At 47.7% G+C, this 21,144-nt stretch overlaps 1 protein-coding gene and 1 pseudogene across 1 annotated transcript in view; one reads left to right on the top strand and one right to left on the bottom strand.

Annotated features, from left to right (window-relative positions):
• The window catches only part of HSD17B12 (hydroxysteroid 17-beta dehydrogenase 12), a 135,614-nt gene that overhangs the window by 59,789 nt on the left and 54,681 nt on the right, over nt 1-21,144 (top strand). The gene's annotated exons all lie outside the window — the stretch shown is intronic.
• LOC149871692 (uncharacterized) lies at nt 1,039-19,648 on the bottom strand (annotated as a pseudogene).

Below are 21,144 nucleotides of genomic sequence, written 5' to 3' on the forward strand. Positions count from 1 at the left end.
CTGTTCTTTGTTTTAATGCTGTTATCAATTTCAACTGGCAAAGGGCTACTTTGCTTTAGTACCTTTTTTTTTGTATCCTATGGACTAGTTGACGGTTATCAGTCTGCCAGACTGCTTATTTTTATTTCTGTTCTGCCCACAAGACACTTGATTTCTGATAAGAACATCAGCTTACTCGGGCAGTCTTTGGACTTACGACACTAACTGGTTCCTGAAAACCGTATTTAAGTCGAAACTTTGCAATTCGTAACCCATTTTTTCCCATTGGAAGCAATGTTGTAAGTGGGGGATTGGTTCTTGAACCAAGGCCTGATACCCTGTTTTCACCAAAAATAACCCAGAATTTTGTACAGTACTCAATTATATAAAATAAATAATTCTAACTATATTGCTTGTCTATATGTACTTATTTGTACTGTAAATAGCAAACACTTATTTGGAAGGACGTCTTTTGAGGTGACTTTGGACTTTCTGAAGGGCTCTTAGTTGGCCCTTTTTTGAAGGGGTCTTGGCTGCAGGCTTTTCTGGAGTCTTGTCTGCTTTCTTAAAGTGTCCAAGGAGCTGCCCTGCAAATGACTCGCAGAGGAGCAGCACCCTGTTGCTCCAGCCATGTGTCTGGAAGGGCATGGGGAGAGGGGGGAAAGAGTGTCACGTGCCTCCAGATCTACCCTGACTGCAAACTGCCCCACCCTGATCAGATCTGAGTTCGTAAGTCCTGTTCTTCCCTCCCACCCCATGACCAGCAGTAGGAGCTGCTGGATGAGCCATGGCTTCTCCCACAGCTGCCTGGCTCAATGGGGGCAGTCAGGAGAGCAGTCTAATGCGTCATGGCTTCTCCAGCCCTCGGTTGCAAAACCTGGTGTAGCCCCAGCTGGGCAGTATTTGCCTCAGCCCTCCCTCGCTCCAGGGGCCCTGATCTGCCCCACTCCTCCCCCTTGGCTCTTCCTTTTCCCCTCCCCTTCCACTGACGGACCTGTTTCCAGTGTCCAGCATCATAAAGTTGAAACCCACATTGGAACTTTGAACCCATGTGTCAGTTTACAAACATCGGGACTTCAGTTCATTGTAACTCGAACCATTGTAAGTTAAGGCCTGCTTGTATCCTTTGGCACCACTGTAGCTCCAGGGGTTTTCACCAAGGGTCTTACCTGGTTGCCATTCCTCTGAAGAAACAAAGAACCCAGCTATATCCTAGCATAGATGACTGGCTAGCATAGTAGAAATTGCTACAAGTGACCAAGTCACTTAAAACTCTTCTAAATCTTATTTACCTTACTGTGACTCTGTATTTATTTATTTATTTATTTTTAAAAGGTGAAAGTAATTTGAAGGAAGCCATTGGCTTTGATTTGACAATGTAGTGCATTCCCTCATGCTGGCAGTTTTTAAAATTGAAATGGAAATTTTCTAAAAGACTTCTAGTTGTAAACACAAGCTAATTCATGGAAGTTCTATGGTTGTGTATGTAAGAGGTCAGACTTGAATAGGGATGCCATATTTTCCCTGCTGCCATATTTCTGGACTCGTGGGGAACCGTGTAAGCTGGCTAGCAAGGTCTGGCATGCAGGGCTCAAACTAAGTGTACAGGGGCTAGAACAGTGCAGGCCTGATCTGGGTGCATGGGGCTCCCTTGGGGTCCAAAAAGTGGAGCACTATTGAACTAGAAAATCAACATGGTCCCCTCTGACTGTATAGTCTATGAAATGCAAGGGATATGGTCTCCTCAGGAGGCTTTTTTTATGTATAGGCTTCTGTATGGCCTGTGGTTCTAAAATATTTCAGCTTTTTCCTTCTACTCCTTTGTACCTTAGCCCTGCTGTAGCAGACAGTACAGTAGTACTACCAAGCCAAACTCTGTCAAGAAACTATACAGTTTTGGATTGGTGACTCTGTAACCCCACTATCATTTTGACCTCCACTGCCTCAGCCAAATTAGCTCTTTGGGGACTCTTTAAAATAAGTAAATGCACATATACACTCATGTGGTCCTTTAATGTTTCTTTTCCATAGCATCTTTTGCAGGTATAGTTTTTTGTAAGCATTAGATCTATTTGCAGCATGTCACATGGCGATCAGGCACAACACCGCATTGGTGACTTTACTACTTCTGTGGCATTCATTACATTATACGTTACATGTGTTACACAATTACAGGATTGATCACACAATTAATTTAGGCCAGCAACATGTGTAAATTACCTGTCATGCAATTAAAAAGTCCATCCAGCTATGAAGTTAAGTTAGTAAACATTTTCTAGCTCTTTCTGGCTTCTATCAGGAATCATAGAAGGAGGACTGGAAGGGACCTGTGAGATCATCAAGTCCAGTCCCCTGCCATGGGCAGAAGGTAATTGGGCTCAAACAAGCTCAACAAATGTCCAGCCTACTCTTAGACTGCCAGAGATGGTGATTGCAGCACCTCTGTTGGAAGTGTGTTCCAGATTCTAGTTACCCATACGGAAAAGAAGTTTTTCCTTATGTCCAGCCAAAACTTTTCCTCGACTGGCTTGTGTCCATTCGTCTGTGTCTTCCCCGGGGGGGCGGTGCTGTTCTGAAAAGTTATTCTCCTACATCCTGGTGTTTTCCATTGACATAATTGTAGGCAGCTATCAAGTCACACCTCAGCCTTCTTTTGCTAAGGCTGAACAAACCCAGATCCTGAAGTCTCTCTTCATAGGGCCTGTCCCTCAGGCCCTTGATCATGTGGGTGGCTCTTCCTTGCACCTTCTTGAGCTTGTCCACATCCTTCTTGAAGTGTAGTGTCCAGAATTGGACGTGGTACTCCAGCTGTGGCCTCACCAATGCCAAATAGAGGGGGAGGAGCAGCTCTCTGGATCTATTGGTGGCACCTGCTGTTGCACACCAGAATTTTATTTGTTCTGTTGGTGACTTCATCACAGTGGTGACTCATATTCATCCTCTGGTCAACTGACACCCCCAAGTCCCTTTTGGATGCAGTGCCAGCCAGTAGACCATCACCCATTCTATAGGTGTAAGGGGGGTTCTTTCTATCCAGATGAAAGACCTGGCATTTGTCCCTGTTGAACCTTATATGGTTTTGTTCAGCCTATAGGACCAACCTATCAAGGTCTTCCTGAATCCTTGACCTGTCCTCCGATGTACCCGCTTGTCCCCACAGCTTGGTATCATCCAGAGACTTAATCACTGCAGTTTTCACTCCCTTATCCAGGTCATTAATACCAGATGTTAAAGAGCACAGGCCCAAGCACTGACCCCTGGGGTACACCACTAGAGACAGCCTTCCAGGATGAGGCTACCCCATTAATTATGACTTGTTGGGATTGGCTGCTGAGCCAGTTTGCAACCCACCTTGTGGCCTGGTCTAGGCCAGTACTCTCCAACTTAACTGAGAGAATTTCATGGGAAATTTGTACGTGTAGCCTAGCTATGCCCCCATGGCTGGGAGTCCTGTCAGCTGATGGGCTTCCAGCTGCAAAGGTATACTGCAGTGGTACCAGGGAACCCACCCCTGAGGGGACTCCCAGCCATTGTACCATCTCACATGCTCCCATGGTTAGGAGACCCCCTCAGCTGACTCGACTCTCCCCAGGTGCTGCCACAGCTTAGATTCTCATCAGCTGATGGGACTCCAATCTGTAGCAGCACAGGGGGTGCAGTGCATTGGCATAGATGAACCAATTTTGTCTTTTGGGCATGGTTTTCTGTATACCTATGAGTGGAGTCTGTGGAGAGATTTTTCCTCAAGTACCTCTTGAAGATTTCATAGACGTTAGGGCTGGAAGGGACCTCGGAAGATCAAGTCCAGCCCCCCACCCAAAGGGCAGGAAGTCAGCTGGGGTCATAGGATCCCAGCAAGTATAAGCATCCAATTTGCTCTTGAAGGTGTTCAGTGTAGGTGCTTGAACCACCTCTGATGGCAGGCTGTTCCAGACCTTGGGGGCTCAGACAGTAAAGAAATACTTCTTTATGTCCAGCCTGAAACGGTCTTGTAGTAGTTTGACTGTTCGACCTTGTCATCCCTTGGGGCGCTTTGGTGAACAAATGTTCCCCTGGATCCTGGTGGTCACCCCTAATAAACTTATAGGTGGCCATCAGATCACCCGAGCCTGTGCTTTTCCAGGCTAAAGAGCCCCATGGCTCTCAACCTGTCCTTGTAAGGTCTGTTTTCCTGACCTCTGATCATGCACGTGGCTCTTCACTAGACTCTCTCAAGCTTCTTCACATCCTTTTTGAATTGTGGGGCCAAAAACTGGACGCAGTACTCCAGCTGCGGCCTCACCAAGGCCGAGTACAAGGGGAGAATGACGTCCTGGGATTTGCTTGAGAAGCATCTATGGATGCAAGCCAGCGTTTTGGTCGCTTTAGTAGCCACAGCGTGGCATTGCAGGCTCATGTTCATCTTGTGGTCAGTGATGACCCCCAAGTCTCTTTCTTCCATAGTGCTAGCCAGCGTAGCACTGCCGAGCCTACAGGGATGCTGCAGGTTTTTCTTCCCAAGGTAGAGAGCCTTGCATTTTTCGGCGTTAAATACCATCAGGTTCTCGTCTGCCCATTTGCTGAGCCTGTCCAGGTCAGCCTGGATCACCCGCCTATCTTCTGGCGTGGATGCTTTGCCCCAAAGTTTGGTGTCATCGGTGAACTCGGCCAATCTGCTTCTGACTCCAATGTCCACATCATTAATGAAGATGTTGAACAATATGGGTCCAAGGACCGAGCCCTGGGGGACCCCACTGGTCACAGGACACCATGATGAGTGACTTACATCTGTTACCACACTCTGGGTCCGACCATGGAGCCAGTTTTCTGGCTAGTGGATTGTGGTGGACCCAAGGCCACAGTTGGCCAGTTTCACCAAGAGGTGATCATGGGATACCAGTTTGAAGGCTTTTTTATAGTCAAGATATATGACATCAATCTCTTCTCCTTCACCCAGACCTCCCTGTCCCATAGCGGGCATGGGCGCCCCATGGGACTGATGAAAGACTGACACAAAGTACCCATTTAATAGGTTGGCTTTTTCCTGGGTGTCAGTTGTCACTTGCCCCATCTGGTTCAGCAGGGGCCGTGTTGCCCTTGCTTTTCCTCTGGCTCCCTACATATCTGAAAAAGGACTTTTTATTTTCCTTCATGCTCAAAGCTAGTGTCGGGGTAACTGAACACCGAGTGAATCGGGCCCCAAGGTCACGGTGGGCCGGGGTGGCAATTGGAATACAAACAGGTGGGATTAGCAGCGGTGGAGTGTGAGCTGTAAGGGAAGTTTAAACAAAGATGATTTGTTTACTCATGCTTGGGAAGCGGAGGCTCAGATATTTCTTCAGTTACAGTATAGCGAACAACAAAGTGGTCTGTTGGCCCACGGGGTTCACTAGCAAGCCCTTGTTTTCTACCCCCTGAGGGATAGATGCGGCTGCCCGCTAGCTAGTCCCAGGGCTGGTCAACAGCTTATGAATGGGATAACAAACAACAAAAACTGTAACGTAGTGAATCGAGGAATGGGGTCGTGATGCCAGTCCGTAAACCAAGGTCGGAGATGAGAAGCCAGAACGAAGTAAGCCGAAGTCAAAATCGAAGCCAAACAGTCCCGTAACCGAGATCGAAAAGACAAGTCGCTCCACCTGCCGTCCGCAGCCTCTGCTTGCACCTCACAGTCCCTGCCGTCTGCAGCCTCTGCTCACAGGATCATTCTCTCCCTGTGAGACAGTCCCTGTAAAGGCAGCTTCTGCTCACAGGGTTGAGCACAGTCTCTCCTCCAAAACACACACACACTACCTCACCACACCTGGATGGTGGCTCACAAACCTTTTATAAGAATTTAGTGGCCAATCAGAACGCTCTTCACAGAGAAATTTCTAGTCTAATTACATCATGCAATCAGTGAACTGAGCACGTGCGTTAGATCAGATTACCTCATGCTCTGTGACTGACAAGCCTCCAGGTCACCCAGAGGGCACATTCTGGGGGCCTGTCTATAGTTTCAACTCCCTGTGATGGCAGCACCAAACTCAAGAAGTCTATGGGCCAACGAGAGGCAAAGCGCTGCTTGACCTGGTACTGGCTACTGGGGAAGACCTAATCGGCGACCTAGTGATCAACAGGAAGCTGGGTGACAGCGACCACGAGCTGATCACCTTCACTATCCGCCGTAAAGCTGGCAAGACAGTCAGCAATACAGAAGTCCTTGAGTTCAGAGTCAGGTAGAGGTCATCCACACACGAGAGGAAGCTTTGCGACCACTCAGTTTTTGCTGAGTGATCCTCCCACGAGATGTCTGGGTAATTGAAGTCACCCATGACAACCATGATCCTGGAGCATGCCGCCTCAGCGGTGCTGGGCGAACTCCTAGTCAAGCTCAGGACTTTGAGTGGGAGGTCTGTAGTAGACTCCCACCATTGTGTCCCCTGTGCTGTGTTCCCCACAGATTTTAACCCAGAGGGTCTCCAGTCGTCCACCCTGATCACCAAAATCAGCTTGCAGGGACTGTAGCTTTCCGTAACATAGAGAACTACACCCCCGCCCCTCTTAGCTACATGATCTCTCCTGTACAGGGTATAGCCATCTATACCCGTCATCCAGTCATGAGTGGAGTCCCACCAGGTCTCTGTTATCCCTATGACGTCATAATTATTTGTGTTAAGCAAGAGGACGAGTTCCTCCTGCTTATTCCCCAAGCTCCTGGCATTTGTGTACAGGCAGGTAAGTGTCCCCTTTAGGGCTCTTGCCTTGCTCACAGGTCGTACCAGGGTGGGGTCCCTTAAGTGCCTTGGCCTGCTGGTTTTGCAAGGGTTGCTCAGTGGGCCAGCAGTGGTGGTAGTCCTCGCATCCCCCATCGGGCTTAGTTTAAAGCCCGGTGGAGCTGGTCAGCCAGCCTGGCTGAGAAGAGCCAGTTCTTCCCAGCAGTTCGCTGCCTCTCTTGCCAAAGAGGGGACTGTGGTCATGGAAGCCCAAGGCTTCCTGATAACACCAGCACCGCAGTCTTTGGTTGACTACCTGGATCCTCCCCTCCCTCCTTAACCCATACCCCAAGACTGGGAGGATTGAAGAGAACACCGCCTGTGCCCCCAGACCCTTTAGCCCCGCTCCCAAATCCCTATAGTGCCTCATGACCTGGCTAGGAGTACTCCAAGCCATGTCATTGGTGCCTACATGAATAAGGAGCATGGGGTAGTGGTCTGTGGGCTGGAGGAGCTTTGGTATCTTCTCTGCAGTGTCCTGGATGCGGGCCCCTGGGAAGCAGCAGACTTCCCAGACTAAGGGGTCAGGGTGGCAGATTGCCCCCTCAGTCCCCCGCAGGATGAACTCTCCCACAACAAACACCTTACGTTCTGTCTTGGGGAGAGCGGGGGCTATAGCTGCAGTTGGGCCTGTGTTGCCTGCGAGAGCTGGCAACTCAGCAGGCTCTGCTGGAGCAGCAAGAGGTGTGTACCTGTTGCTAAGCTCCGGCGGGGCAGGGGCCTTGGTGCGGTGGGCCTTAGGGCCCTTGACCACCTTGGTCCATGCCCCTGACTGGACAGAGTGGGAGGTCCCAGAGTCCTGCTTTGTCCTGGTGGGGGACTGTGGTCTACCCTCTGGCTCCTGGATGTGAAGGGCCAGGCAGTAGGAGTCGATCTCCTGCTCACAGTCCCTGATGCTCCTCCAGCTGATGCGCCAGAGACCCCAAAAGGGAGCAGACCCCATAAGGGGAGGTGGCCATGCTTCTGGGCCCCAGAGCCTGAAACAGCGACAGGCGGCCCCCACAGCCGAGAGCCAGGGGCTTCGTCTGGGTGGAGCCCATAACCATGGGCTCCGTCTGGGTGGTTGTCTCTGTGGTGCCCGGGGGGGGGCAGGGCTGGAGAGCCCAAGGGGACCCTCAGTGTGTGGCGCGTGCCCATCCATGTCGTGCCTCTGGTAGGTTGGCTACAGCTGGGACCATCTACCCTGGGGGGTTTGCAGGTAGGATCTTGGGCCCTTCCACGTGAACTCCGCGCTAACTCACGCACCGGCAGACAATCGCGCCTGTTTGCACAGCCTGTTTGTGCGGCTTCGGTTGCGTGGCTCCCTGGGGGGCTGGGTGAAGTAGGGGCCTGGGTGGGGCTTAACCCGCCCGGCTCCACTCAGCCGTCTCCTCCCAGTCACTCAGGGGTTAACCCCCTCCCACCACGGGCCCTGCTTGCCTCCGACTGTGCTGGGGGTCGGCTCTGTGGCTGCTGGAGGGGTCTTTGGGGGAGCAGGGGTGCAGCAGGCTTTCACCTGCGTGTCTCTCACCGGTCCAGAGCCTAACTGGGACTTTTTTCTTTCTGTTGGTGGGCCCTTTTAAACTGCGGGCATGCATAGTGGGCCTGCCATCGGGGAAGCTGCTCTCGGGCAAGGGGGGGCCCTGCCCGGGATTTGAGGGGCCCTGCCCTACTGGAGAAGGACTGTTGAGTATCCCCCCATCTCTCTCCTCTTGGGGGCTGGGCCAAGTAGGGCCCTGGGTGGGGCTTGACTGGGCCGGGCTCCACTCAGCCGCCTCCTCCCACTCACTCCTAGAAAGAATCCATTTCCCAAGCCATTGACTGCTTGTCAAAAATAGTTTTGTAAGTTGTAGAACCAGTAGGTGGGACTTTGAAAGTTAATAGTTGGAGCATTGTCTCTTAAGCGCTTTGTAGCTAACACTTCAGGTCTCTTACCTTGAGTGTTTTCCTCTTGCAGCTGTTTTCCTTCTATTCCCTCATTAAGTAAAACCAATATATTAACTAACTCAATAACTAGGTCAGCATACAGTATTCATAAATACTTACATAAATATGGCTTTCCCATAGGTGTTGCTGGATTCCATAGCTGAAGGCTGCTAAAATGCACATTATTAGTGTGCATTTTAAGATCTACATTGCCATCTCCATGAAGATTAGGAATATGTGCTATTAGGTTTAGTTCAGATAGCAGAAGAATCCATAGGCTGGTGCATACTTTCAGAATACACTTGGAAAATCTATTGTATTACAAGAAATATTTGTTTCTGAGTGGAAGAAAGAGGTGGGGCAGAGGTAAAACAGGGAAAGGAAAGGTGAGACGTGGCTGAGATAGGAGTAGGGGAAGAAAGGGATGAGATGGGCAGTTGTTCAGATACAGGGAAGGAGAAGACTTCTTAATCTTCAAAATTCCAAAGGCATTTTTTTTATTTAGGGAGGCTGAAGGTTTGCATGCTGCTTTCATCTTCAGCAGTAGGATAGTTCAGATTGGAGAGTATAACTTTTCCAAGAATATTCTTCTTTACTATGTGTCAGCCTATTTAAATTTTGTCTGGATTTGGGTCTTTGTGGCAGGGATTGTGGATTCCTCTGCATTTTGAAAAGCACCTAACTGCACGCATTTCTGATTTTGATTGCAGATTCCAGTTCAGGATTTTTTGCATGTCTTTGTCCTAATTTTGGTTTTAGGGAGAACGATTGCATTTAATTTAGGGTTAAGAAGGGAGAGGGGTATAGTAAATCCTCTGTTAAAGCTGTTGATACTTTGGGATGGGTGAAAGTACTTCTTGTGACTTGGACCCTTCATAGACTTAATGGGAACTCCCCATCTTCCTGATTAGTTAACTGTCCAGGTGTCCACAAAAGGTCACTACAAATGGTAAATAAGGCCCATATTTTAATATGAAGAACAAATTAAGTTTAGCAGTCCCTTTATATATTGAGCTGGCTTAATTCTGGCTCATAGGAAAGGTAGCAAAAGGGCTGGGAGACCCCCTTGGGTCAATAGGGAACTCATGGACCTCCTGAATCTGAAAAGAGAAGCTTATAAGGGATGGAAGTCAGGAACTACCTCAAAGGAGGATTATGCCTCATTGGTCTGCACCCGTAGGGAGTGAACCAGAAAAACCAAGGCTGAAACTGAACTCAAACTGGTTACAGGAATCAAGGACAATAAAAAGTCCTTTTTCAAATGTGTGGGAAGTCAGAAAAAAAACAAGGGCAACATCGGACACTTGCTGAACCAAATGGGGCAGCTGACAACTGATACTCAAAAGAAAGCTAATCTCCTCAACGATTACTTTGCATTGGTTTTGCACCAGCCCAAGGGGATCACCCTGCCTGATAGGATGCAGGACTATCAGGGTAAGGGCAATCACACACCTATAATTGGTGAAGATCTTGTGAGGGAACAGCTTGAGAGGCTGGACATCCACAAGTTGTGTGGCAGTGGAATACACCCAAGAGCGCTAAAAGAGTTGGCTGACATAATAGCATGATCAATAGCGAAAATATCTGAGAACTCACGGTTCTTGGGAAAGGTTCCTGAAGACTGAAAGAGGTCCAAAGTGGTGCCTATCTTTGAGAAGGGAAGGAATGAGGATCCAGGGAATTGCAGGCCATCAGTTTGACCTCTGTCCCTGGGAAGATCCTGGAAAAAATAATCAAAGAAACCATCAACAACAGGCTAATGGAAAGCAGCGTTCTGAGAGAGAACCAATATGGCATCGTTGCGGGTAGGTCTTGCCTGACCAACCTCACTTCCTTCTATGACCGGGTGACGCATCACCTGGACAAAGGAGAAGAGGTTGATAGCATATATTTAGATTTTTAAAAAGCCCTTGACTTGGTCTCCTGTGATGTCTTTATGGTAAAATTGGGGGAATTGCGGCCTTGAGAACCTTACTGTCTGGCGGCTGGGGAACTGGCTCCATGGTCGGACCCAGAGAGTGATTAGTCAATGGAACCGAGTCAGCATGGTGCAGTGGCGTTCCCCAGGGCTCAGTACTTGGACCAATACTCTTTAATATATTCATAAACGATCTGGATTTGGGTGTCAGAAGTGGACTGGCTAAGTTCACAGACAACACCAAATTATGGGGAAGTGCAGTCACCCTCAGAGAGGCTGGCAATTTGGGTCAACCTGAACAGGCTCAGAAGGTGGGCAGATCAAAGCCTGATGACATTCAATGCGGAGAAATGCAAGGTGCTCCACCTCAGGAGAAAAAACCCGCATCATACTTACAGGCTCAGCAGTGCTGCACTCACTAGCACCACAACCAAAAGAGACTTGGGGGTCATGATTGACCGCCAACTGAACACGAGCCACCAATGCAATGCTGCAGCCAGCAAAGCAAATAGAACTCTGGCTTACATCTACTGATGCATCTCAAGCAAGACCCAAGAACTCATCTTCCCACTTTACTCTGCCTTGCTGAAACTGCAGCTGGAGTACTGCATCCAATTCTGGGATCCACAATTTAGGAAGGATGTGGAGAAGCTTGAGAGAACCCGGAAGAGAGCCATGCAAATGATTAGAGATCAAGCAAATAGGCCTTATGAGGAGAGGCTGAGAGGCATGGGACTCTTCAGCCTGGAGAAGTGAAGGCTCAGGAGTGACTTGGTGGCAGCCTATAAGTATGTAAGGGGTTTGCATCAGGAACTGGGACAACATCTGTTCACCAGGGCATCCCAAGAGAAGATGAGGTCTAATGGCAGCAAAGTGCTGGAAGACCGTTTTGGGCTGGACATAAGGGAAAACTTCTTTATTGCCTGGGTCTCCAGAATCTGGAATAGACTCCCCCCAAAAGTGATGCAAGCACCTACTCTAGATACCTTTTAAGAAACATTTGGATCTTGCTGAAGTGATTTGACCCCAGCTGACTTCCTGCCAAGGCTGGACCCAATGATCTCCAGAGGTCTCTTCCAGTCCTAGTGTCTATGAAATCTGTGAAATGAAAATCATAAATATATAGCCTACAGTATTGTGTGCTTTCACCTAATAAGCTGTAAACTGTGGTACAGATATCCACACTCATATGATACTCTGTTTGTTTCCCTTCCATATTATTCTGTAACGGTAGTAATCAGACTAATAAAACATCAGTGTCAAATTCTTGCTATGAAAAAACATCATTGTATTGAAACTTCAAGGGGGAAAAAATAGCTACTGTACCTTTTTGAGAGGAACCCAGTATTTAAAACGTTGAAAAAGTGCAAATCTTTAGTCCAAGAAAGACACTACTTTTTGCCATAGTACAGGAAAGTAGATGCCAAATACAGGTTTCTCTGAGTAAGTACTTGCTGAATAGTTTTTAGGAGTAAAGTGAAATTAAGTGTGGTGAAATTAAATTGTTTCAAAATCAGTTGGAAAGAAGAGCTGGATTTTAAAAGAAAAACTTCAGCTTTAGTCTCTTGGCATTGGTTAACATTTTTAAATGGAATTTTTTTTTTAGTTACAGTATTCTGTTTTAAAATAATGCATCTTAATTCATTAAGTCTTTCACTTTTCTTCATTTATTAGCTTTCGGTTAGGATTTCTTGGATAGAACTTACTCTTAAAGGAGACTCTGAAACTGTCTGTGATACCCACAGTATCCTGAAAACTGCATTTTGTTAATTTTAGGTATTGTACAGAAAATAAGACCGGGCAGTTCTTGGGTTTTTATTCATTTATTTACATTGATAGGATCCCTTTTTAATCACAGTGACCATTAGTTTTAGATTTCTGACTTTATATGGATGTGTATGTGTGCAAATGCATTCAGTTTTATGCAGCTCTGGTAAATTGGAAATAGTACAAAAGGTAAGGAAGTATAATTAAAGGGCATGGGATGTGATGTGCCCTCCCAGACCACTTTCCATATGTTCTCCCTAAACTTATGTAATCGGACTAAAAATAGGTATTTAAATAGCACAAACCAAGCTATCTGACAGCAGCAATGTTATAGCTGAAAACATCTGGGGGTTGGGGGGCTGGGAGTGAGAAGGGGGGAGAGTTGAAAGCAAGAGTGCAGGAACAGGGAGAATGAAATTTGCTTTCTTGCTAATCATATAGCCATCAGTTAATAGTATTTGTAAATTGCAATCTCTCTGAAAAGCGGGAACTTGCAACAGGAAAAGTAATTCTCTAAACTGTTTTTGTGACTGTGTACTAAACAAAATTATATATGTCAAATTTTAGATTTCTAAGCAAGGCTGTCTTTGGGGGAAGGGATCATGCATGCACAAATGTAAGCTAGCATTAACAGACTTCATACTAGGTAAGGAGGGATAACATGGGATGAATGTGTTTGTATCCTTGGTATTAGATAAGGAAGTAAGGGGGAGTAGTGATATTTCTCCGTCCTTTACCATCAGCCCAATTTTCAGTGTACTTGAAATGCCAGTATGAGGTAACACATAGATTGTGCAGATCTTTGTAATATGAATCACATTTGCTTTGTTAATATGAAATAAGAATGTGCCTGCTTGGAAGCATAGAAATAGAAAGGAAGGTCATACTTGGAGCTATTGCATGGGCTGTTTGTGGATACTCGTTTAAAAAAAACAAAACTGGACCATGGGGGAGTTGAGCACCACTGGTTGGGGCTGAGGATTGAGCACCCCTAATCTAAAGAAAATGATGAGTGGGTAGGTGGGTGGGTAGGTAGCAGGTATAACTGTTCATGCACATACTACTATAACAGTTCATTCTCAGTATGGACCTTTATGGCTTGGAAACATTTCATTCCAGAATATATATTTAGAAGTTTGGTGGGGGGAGGAAATGGAGAATTTGTAATTTCTTATTGCTTTAAAAATCAGTTTCACAGAATTTCAGGGAACTTTCAAAATGTCTTAACTGTGTTTGAAACATGCTTGCACATTATCTGCTACTTGTGTCAACACTTAAGCTTTTTCTCTACTTTGGTTGGGCCAAAAAAAATTGTATGGTTTTGGTGCAAACAGTAAGTTTAGTTAGTTAATTTATACTAACTAGTGCCATGTATATGTCATGTATTGTGTGTATATATAGCAGATTCCAGTTACATGGAAAAAAACAGGAATATTTTTTATGGTACTTCACCTACTAAATTTATCTTAACATAGCAAGGTTTCTCTTTAAATTGTATTTAGGCATCTCATTATATGTTAGGCTGAAACAGATATCATACGATGTTCCTACTTGGAGCGTTCTTTTGCAAAACAAGTACAGACTAAACTGCTCTATAAACTATAATCTATGTCATAGATTCATAGATGCTAGGGTCAGAAGGGATCTTAGAAGATTTCATAGACATTAGGGCTGGAAGGGACCTCAAAGATCATTAAGTCCAGCCCCCTGCCCCAAGAGCAGGAAATCAGCTAGGGTCAAAGGACCCAAGTAAGATAAGCATCCAAGCGTTTCTTGAATGAGTCCAGAGTAGGTGCCTGCACCACTTCTGGAGGATGTCTATTCCAGGTCCTGGGGGCTTGGACAGTAAGGAAATAGAGTCTGACCCCCTGCCTGGGCAGGAAAGAGTGCTGGGGTCAAGTGACCCCAGCCAGATCCCTATCCAGCCTTCTCTTAAAGACTCCCAAGGTAGGGAAGAGCACCACCTCCTTTGGAATCCCATTCCAAATTTTGGGCTCTTACCATGAAGAAGTTTTTCCTGATATCTAGCTTAAATCTGCTGTCTGTCAGTTTGTGACCATTGTTCCTTGTTACCCCAAGAGGTAACAGAGCAGGTAACAGATGCTCTGTTGCCCTGGTCAACAGAGCATCTCTGATCCCTTGCTGCGCTGCTGCCCCCCCCCCCCCCCCAATGAATTTGTAGGTGGCCACAAGATCACCTCTCAGCCTTCTCTTGCAGAGGCTGAAGAGGTCCAGGTCTATGTCTCCTCGTAGGGCTTGTCCTGTAAGCTCCTAACCATATGAGCGGCCCTCCTCTGGACCCTCTCGAGTCTATCAACATCCTTCTTGAAGTACGGTGCCCAAAACTGGATGCAGTACTCCAACTGCAGTCTGACCAATGCCGCATATAGGGGAAGCATCACCGTCTTGGATCTTTTTGTCATGCATCTGCTGATGCATGATAAAGTGTGGTTAGCTTTGCTGAAGATTGTCACACTGACAACTCATGTACCTCTTGGAGTCCATTATGACTCTGAGATCCCTTTCCGCCTCTGTGCTGCTGAGAGGATCACTTCCCAGTCAGTAGGGACTCTGTTCCTCACAGTCAGTAGGTGTGCTGGATATTTTTGTGCCCTAGGTGCAGCACTTTGTACTTGTCCTTGTACTGCATCCTATTGTGTATTGCCCACTTTTTTTCTAACCTGTCCAGGTCTGCCTGCGATCATTCCTTACCTTCTGGAGCATGCACTTCATCCCACAATTTAGTATCGTCCGCAAACTTGGACAGAGTACATACACTTCACAATCACATCCGAGTCACTGATGAAGATATTGAAGAGTACAGGTTCAAGGACCAAAGCCTGCAGGACCTCACTACCCACATCCTTTCAGGTTGATACTCACCTGTGCACTACCACTCTCTGGGTGCCACCACTAAGCCAATTTGCCACCCACCGGACTGTAAACATCTATGTCGCAGCCTTTTAGTTTATTTATGAGAATGGGATAAGATCCCATATCGAAGGCCATGCTAAAATCTAAGAAAACGACATCCACCTCTACTCCTGCATCTAAGCATTTTGTAACCCTGTCATAAAACGAAACCAGATAGATCATGCCTGACCAACCTGCTACGAATCCATGCTGGTTTCCCTGCTGAATTATTTCTCCCTCTGGACTCCCATAAATACGATCCTTCATAATCTTTTGAAAGATCTTTCCAAGGATGGAGGTGAGCCTGACTGGCCTATAATTAGTTGGATCTTCCTTCCTTCCCTTCTTGATAATAGGGACCACATTGGCCCTTTTCCAGTCCTCTGGGACCTGAACCGAGTGCCATGAGCGCTCAAACAACCATGACAGTAGTTCTGCTGTGACACTGGCTAATTCCTTCAGTACCCTCAGATGCAGCTTATCTGGGCCTGCTGACTTTTGAACACATCCAGTCCATCCAAGTGACTCCTCACCAAGTCAGTGTTGACATTTGGTGGGCTGGTGTTCTTCTGGTGCCCATCTAAGAACACATTAAAAGACGTATCTTGATCTCTGTTCAGGAATACCAAGGCAAAAAACTCCTTGAATAGCTCAGCCTTGTCCCCCCTGTCTGTCACTAATTGCTCCTTCTTATTTAGTAGGGATCCTGTGCTGCCCTGCACCTTCCTTTTACTCTCTACATACCTTAAAAAAAACAAAAACTCTTTGTTGTCTTTAATTTGTGTTGCCAGCCTCAGCTCTGTAGTTGCTTTGACTTTTCTAACTGCCTCCCTGCAAGTGCAGGCGAAGTAGGTATACTCCTCCTTGGTAGCTTCCCCCTGCTTCCACTGCCTGTATGCCTTCTTTTTTGCCCTTAGCCTCCCCTGGATTTCTCTGTTAGCCAAGGAAGTTTTTTTGGTTCCTTTCCCCTCTTTCCCTCATACTGGGATAGTCTCCCTCTGCACCCAAAGGATTGCTTTGTATAGAAACGACCACCCTTCTTGGACTCCCATCTTGCCAGTACTCTTCTCCTGCAGCATGTCATTGACTAGACTTCTAAGCACACTGAAGTTAGCCTTCCTAAAGTCAAGCACTTCCACCCTACTAGTTATCTTATCCACCCTATGCCATATGGTGAATTAGGTTGATTGGTGGTCGCTGTCCCCAAGGTGACCATGAATCTGCAGCTCCCCTGCCAGGTCCTCCCTGATAGCCAACACCAAGTCCAGTAAGGCATTCCCCCTAGTGGGACCGTATGCCTCCTGTGCTAGGTGAAGGTCCTGCTTGCAGGTTAAGAATCCACGTGAACGGTTGGATTTTGCTGACTGCTCCTCCCAGCAGATGTCAAGGTAGTTTAGGTCCCCCATGTCAACCACATTCCTAGACCAGACAGCCTCTGAGAGTGGCCTCAAGAATTCCAAGTCTGGCTTTTCCTCCTGGTGTGGTGGTCTGTAGCAGACCCCCACCACCAAGACTCTTTCCCCTCGACCTTCGTGTTTCTTAACACACAATGCCTCAGCTTTCTCTTCCTCTGATTCCAATTTAATTAGGGTAGATGATGTATAATACTCCTTTACACAGAGAGCAACCTCGCCCCCTTTCCTTCCTACTCTCTCCCTTCTGTACAACCTGTAGCTCTCAGTGTGTACAGCCCAGTCATGGGTGGGGTCCCACCAGGTTTCCTTTAGCCCCACTAAATCAAAATTTATTGCCTGCAAGCAGGAGCATGAGTTCTTTCTGCTTGTTCCCCATCCTTCTAGCATTAGTATAGAGGCACTTGAGCCCTCTGAATGGTGCCTTTTTGCTGCCTCCCAGCCCCACACACACACTCCCGTTCTGATGCCCAAAGGTCCCCTTGGTACTTACCTGGGGTGTACTGCTGTAGGTTCTAGACACTCTTCATCTCCTGCCTCCCCATCCCCTGTTGTACTTAGTTTAAAGCCCCATGTAGGAGGTCAGCCAACTTGTAAGAAAAGAGACTCTACCTTTTGTGGAGAGATGAAGCCCATCATGTCCCAGGAGGTCCCTTGCACAGAAGTGTGGCTCATGGTCCAGGAAACCAAAACCCGCATGATGGCACCAACTCCAGAGCCACAGGTTGACTTCTCTGACACTGGTGATGTGATGCCTACTGAGACTGCTGACTGGGAGGATCACCGAGAAGACCACCTGTGCCCCTGTCTTCCTAAGCATGGTCCCCAGAGCCCTGTAGTCAGTCATAATACGGTCTGGACTACTCCTAGCCGCATCGTTTGTTCCTGTATGGATGAAGACCATGGGATGGTTGTCAGCGGGCCTGATGAGGTTAGGAATTCTCACTGTGATGTCTCTAATTCTGGCCCTGGGCAGGCAGCAGACCTCACGCGCTGTGGGATCGGATGACAGATGGGTCCCTCTGTTCCTCTCAGCAAGGAGTCTCCCACAACGATGACATGGCATCTCTTCTTCTGCTTACCTGGCTGACCCTCAGCTTGCTCAGTGATGGCAGCAGGCCCATCCAGTGCACTTTCCCCCATGCACGCTTTTCCAGTGCAGCTAGGGCCTCATATTTGTTCCCCAGCAGCACTGGGAGAGCTGTCTCTGTGGCGAGAGGTCTGGTCCCTGAGGTGACTGTCCTCCACACACCAGCATCGGCTTCAGGGTATTCCCTTGCAGCTTCTCCACCAGGCATCTTGTCCTGCAGAGAATGAAAGTAGCTATCAATCTCTTCTTCAATTGCCTTGATCCCCCACAGCCTGCTCACTTCTCCTTGGAGTTCCCTCGCCTGCCCCTCCAGTGCCTCAATCTGGGCACATGCGGGACAGGCAAGGGAGCCCCTGGCCCCCATGCTATCCCCAGGCCTCGGAGGTCCCGCTAGGCAACTCCCACAGACACCTTCTTGCTAGTAAATGATGGATTCCATGTATGCATAGGCAATAGTAATGCAGCAATCTTATAAAATCTACTAGAAGTTGAAAATGGTCACATACTTCTCTTCTGGAAAAAAAGGGAAAGGGGCCTCCCCAGGAGTTCTGGAGATGTTTTTGCATGCCACGTAAAGCATCCACCATTACTTATTATTGATTCAAGTTTCAGGTATTCAGTGAAATGTCCCAGGTCTTACACCAGTATAGTTGTCAGGAAAGCCTAGGGTCCCATTCTGTCTGAATTCTTATAAAGATCTTTTCCCTTGTAATTCTTTGGTAGGTACTTGGAGGAATGAGGCTGGTGTGCTCCATTATGCTTTTGTTAGCCCCATACTTCTGATTGGTTGGGAAAGCCACAAGAGGTTTGGTCCCTCCAAAGTACTGAACACCACAGTGCATCTGGGAACTTGTTCCTCCAAGCTAAGTTTCATTCTTGTCTCCAATTGCTTTATATTTGTCCAGAGGCTCCCCCCCAGTGGAGAGCAGTAGTCAATGAAACTCTGGTTTTTCTTTTCCCACTCTGGGGTTTTGCTGCAGGGACAGTCTCATACCTTTCCTAGTAAGGGCAGGCAAGGTAGATCTTCTCCCTTCCCTTCCCCATGCCCAGCCTTTGGATTTAGCCTAACTCGATTTAATCTCATTACATTTTTTAAAAATACAGTAAAAGGACTGTCCTTGCAGCACCACTGTCAGGTGGCAGAATCTTTTCTTACCAACCAGTAGATCAGTAAGACCTTGGTCCAGATCTTTGCTAGCACCTGATTTGGAAGCATCGTATGGTTTGACTGGGTTGCAGGCAATTTGGTGTCCTGTCACTTGTCAGTTATTTCCCCATACCTCCTACTATTGATTATTTACTACTCTGGGATACAATTTGACCACTGGGTAGTTGGCACACTTATGCCCTGTTGCCAAGCAAATAAAATGCTTCACCTCTTAAGCCTTATTTGAAGATTGGTATGGGACTGACAGTCCTTCTGGCTTTGCTTTGCCTGCTTTGACTGAGAAGCACATTTGCATCTCCCTTTCACAGTTCTGCATTAAGGATGTTCCCTTCTGGGCTTTCTCCCAGATCTAGATTACCACTCTCCTAAAGGTATCAGTCTGTTTCTCCTCTCGAGGGTGCACATCCCTTAAGTCATGCTCCGTTAACTGACATTTTTGTGAGGAAAGATGAGATTATTGTAGAGCAGTTCGAAACTCATTAACTCAAAAACATCTTTAACGTGTTTAACGCCCAAACTGTTTTCACATTCTCACACGTTACTTTTATTAGGATCGCAACTTCAACATGGTTCAAATCCTCTTTCTTCTGAACTTCCAAAGTTTCTTCTTATACACCTTGAGTGTCAGTTTAACCCTTTGCAGCAGAGGCTGGTTACAGGCTTCCAAACTGCCAAATTTAGCCTTGGGCACCTGAAGGAAAGCTTTTTCTAGTGTCTTCATGTTGTTTGTGGCAGTTACCATACCTCAGCTGTATCAGCCATCTCAGGGGTGTTAAATATGCAGCCTGTGGATTCATATGTTCTGGCTGTGGGGTGCTGAACTAACCCTACATGCCAGCCCTGGCTCTGTACACTACATGTGAAGTGTGGGCTGGACCTGGTGCTGCATGCCCAGCCCATAAGAGGGTCAGTTTGGGATGTGTGCTGCATGTGGCGATCCCATTGACCTGGCCCTGTACTTTGGCTCCGGGGACAGTCTGGATCAGGCTGCAGCAGAACCAGTGCAAAGGGCCAGCCCAGCAGAACGCCACCTGCAGTGCATACCTTTTGCTGGCCCCCCTGTACTGCGTGCAGCACGCACAGCCAATCCAGCCCTGCATGTGTGCAGCATGTGCCAGCCCCACAGCTTGCTGGGCCAGCAAGGGATCCACACTGCTACAGCATGCAGACGGGACCCAGCACTCGCTACATGTGCTGTCTCCAGTGCCGGGTCCAGACTCTGTGCTGTGGGGAGCACACACCGTATGCTGGACCTGCATGCACAGTGAGCTGCAGCACAGGCTGAACCTCAGTGCTGTAGATGCTGTGCAAGGAGTCAGGCCCAGTCCAGCTCCAGAGAGCAGGCCAGCAACGCTTATCCAGCCCCACAGGGTCAGGTGAGTTTGACACCCTTGAGCTGTATGATTTAATTCACATCTCTCATCTTAAAAACCTTTAAAAATGATAATATCTATTTCCACTCTTCCTTTGTTCTGTACTTCAGTCCTACCTACTTCTTCTGGCATTTTTTTCTTCTCGCTGTCTCTTGTGAATGGTTCTTTTTTCCAGTGTCTAAATCTTCCACTTCTGAATCTGCTGCTTTGGAGCTTGTTTTTTGCTGCCTGTATGGGTCGGGCTGCAGTACCATCTCCTTGGTTAGCAGTATGTCCCACAAGAAGATTGGGGATCTCTTCTGGACTCCTCTCTGGAGTGGGTATATTATTAGGGACCTACCAAATTCATGGGCCCCAGTGGCCAATTATATGGCTGTAACACACCTGAGCCCCCTGATTTCACAGCTGGGGCTGCCATTTTGAAGGCAGAGCAAAGCCAGCCCCTGTGCCTGTGACTGGGGGTTGCCATGAGTCCCATCCAAGGCATTGATTGAAAGCCTGAGCTCAGAGGTGGGCAAAATACAGCCCATGGGCCAGATCTGGCCTGCCAGGTGACTGGATCCAGCCTGCAGCTTCCCCTCCCCCCACAGCGCTCCACATGGGGCCATCCCCTGCCTGCTTATATTGGGGAAGCCTGCACTGTGCTTCCACTGACTCAGGTCCTGACTAGCGCACAGCTTTTGCTAGGGCTGTTCCCGGTATGGCTGCAGCCAGGTGCTGCTCTGCACCCCCTGCCTCCAGCAGCAGCTCCTGCTTTTGATCTTCCCTGTGCCCTGCCATGCTGTACCAGGCAAGCAGTTTCAGCTGGGTGGCTCCTAACCCAGCATGCAAGGCTCCAGCTTCAGCTCTGAGCTGTCTTCTGGAGGAAGGTGTCCGGGATCTGGA

Source organism: Crocodylus siamensis, chromosome 2, assembly GCF_052110815.1.
Source record: "Crocodylus siamensis isolate JL-2025a chromosome 2, ASM5211081v1, whole genome shotgun sequence".
In the NCBI taxonomy this organism is placed as follows: Eukaryota; Metazoa; Chordata; order Crocodylia; family Crocodylidae; genus Crocodylus; species Crocodylus siamensis.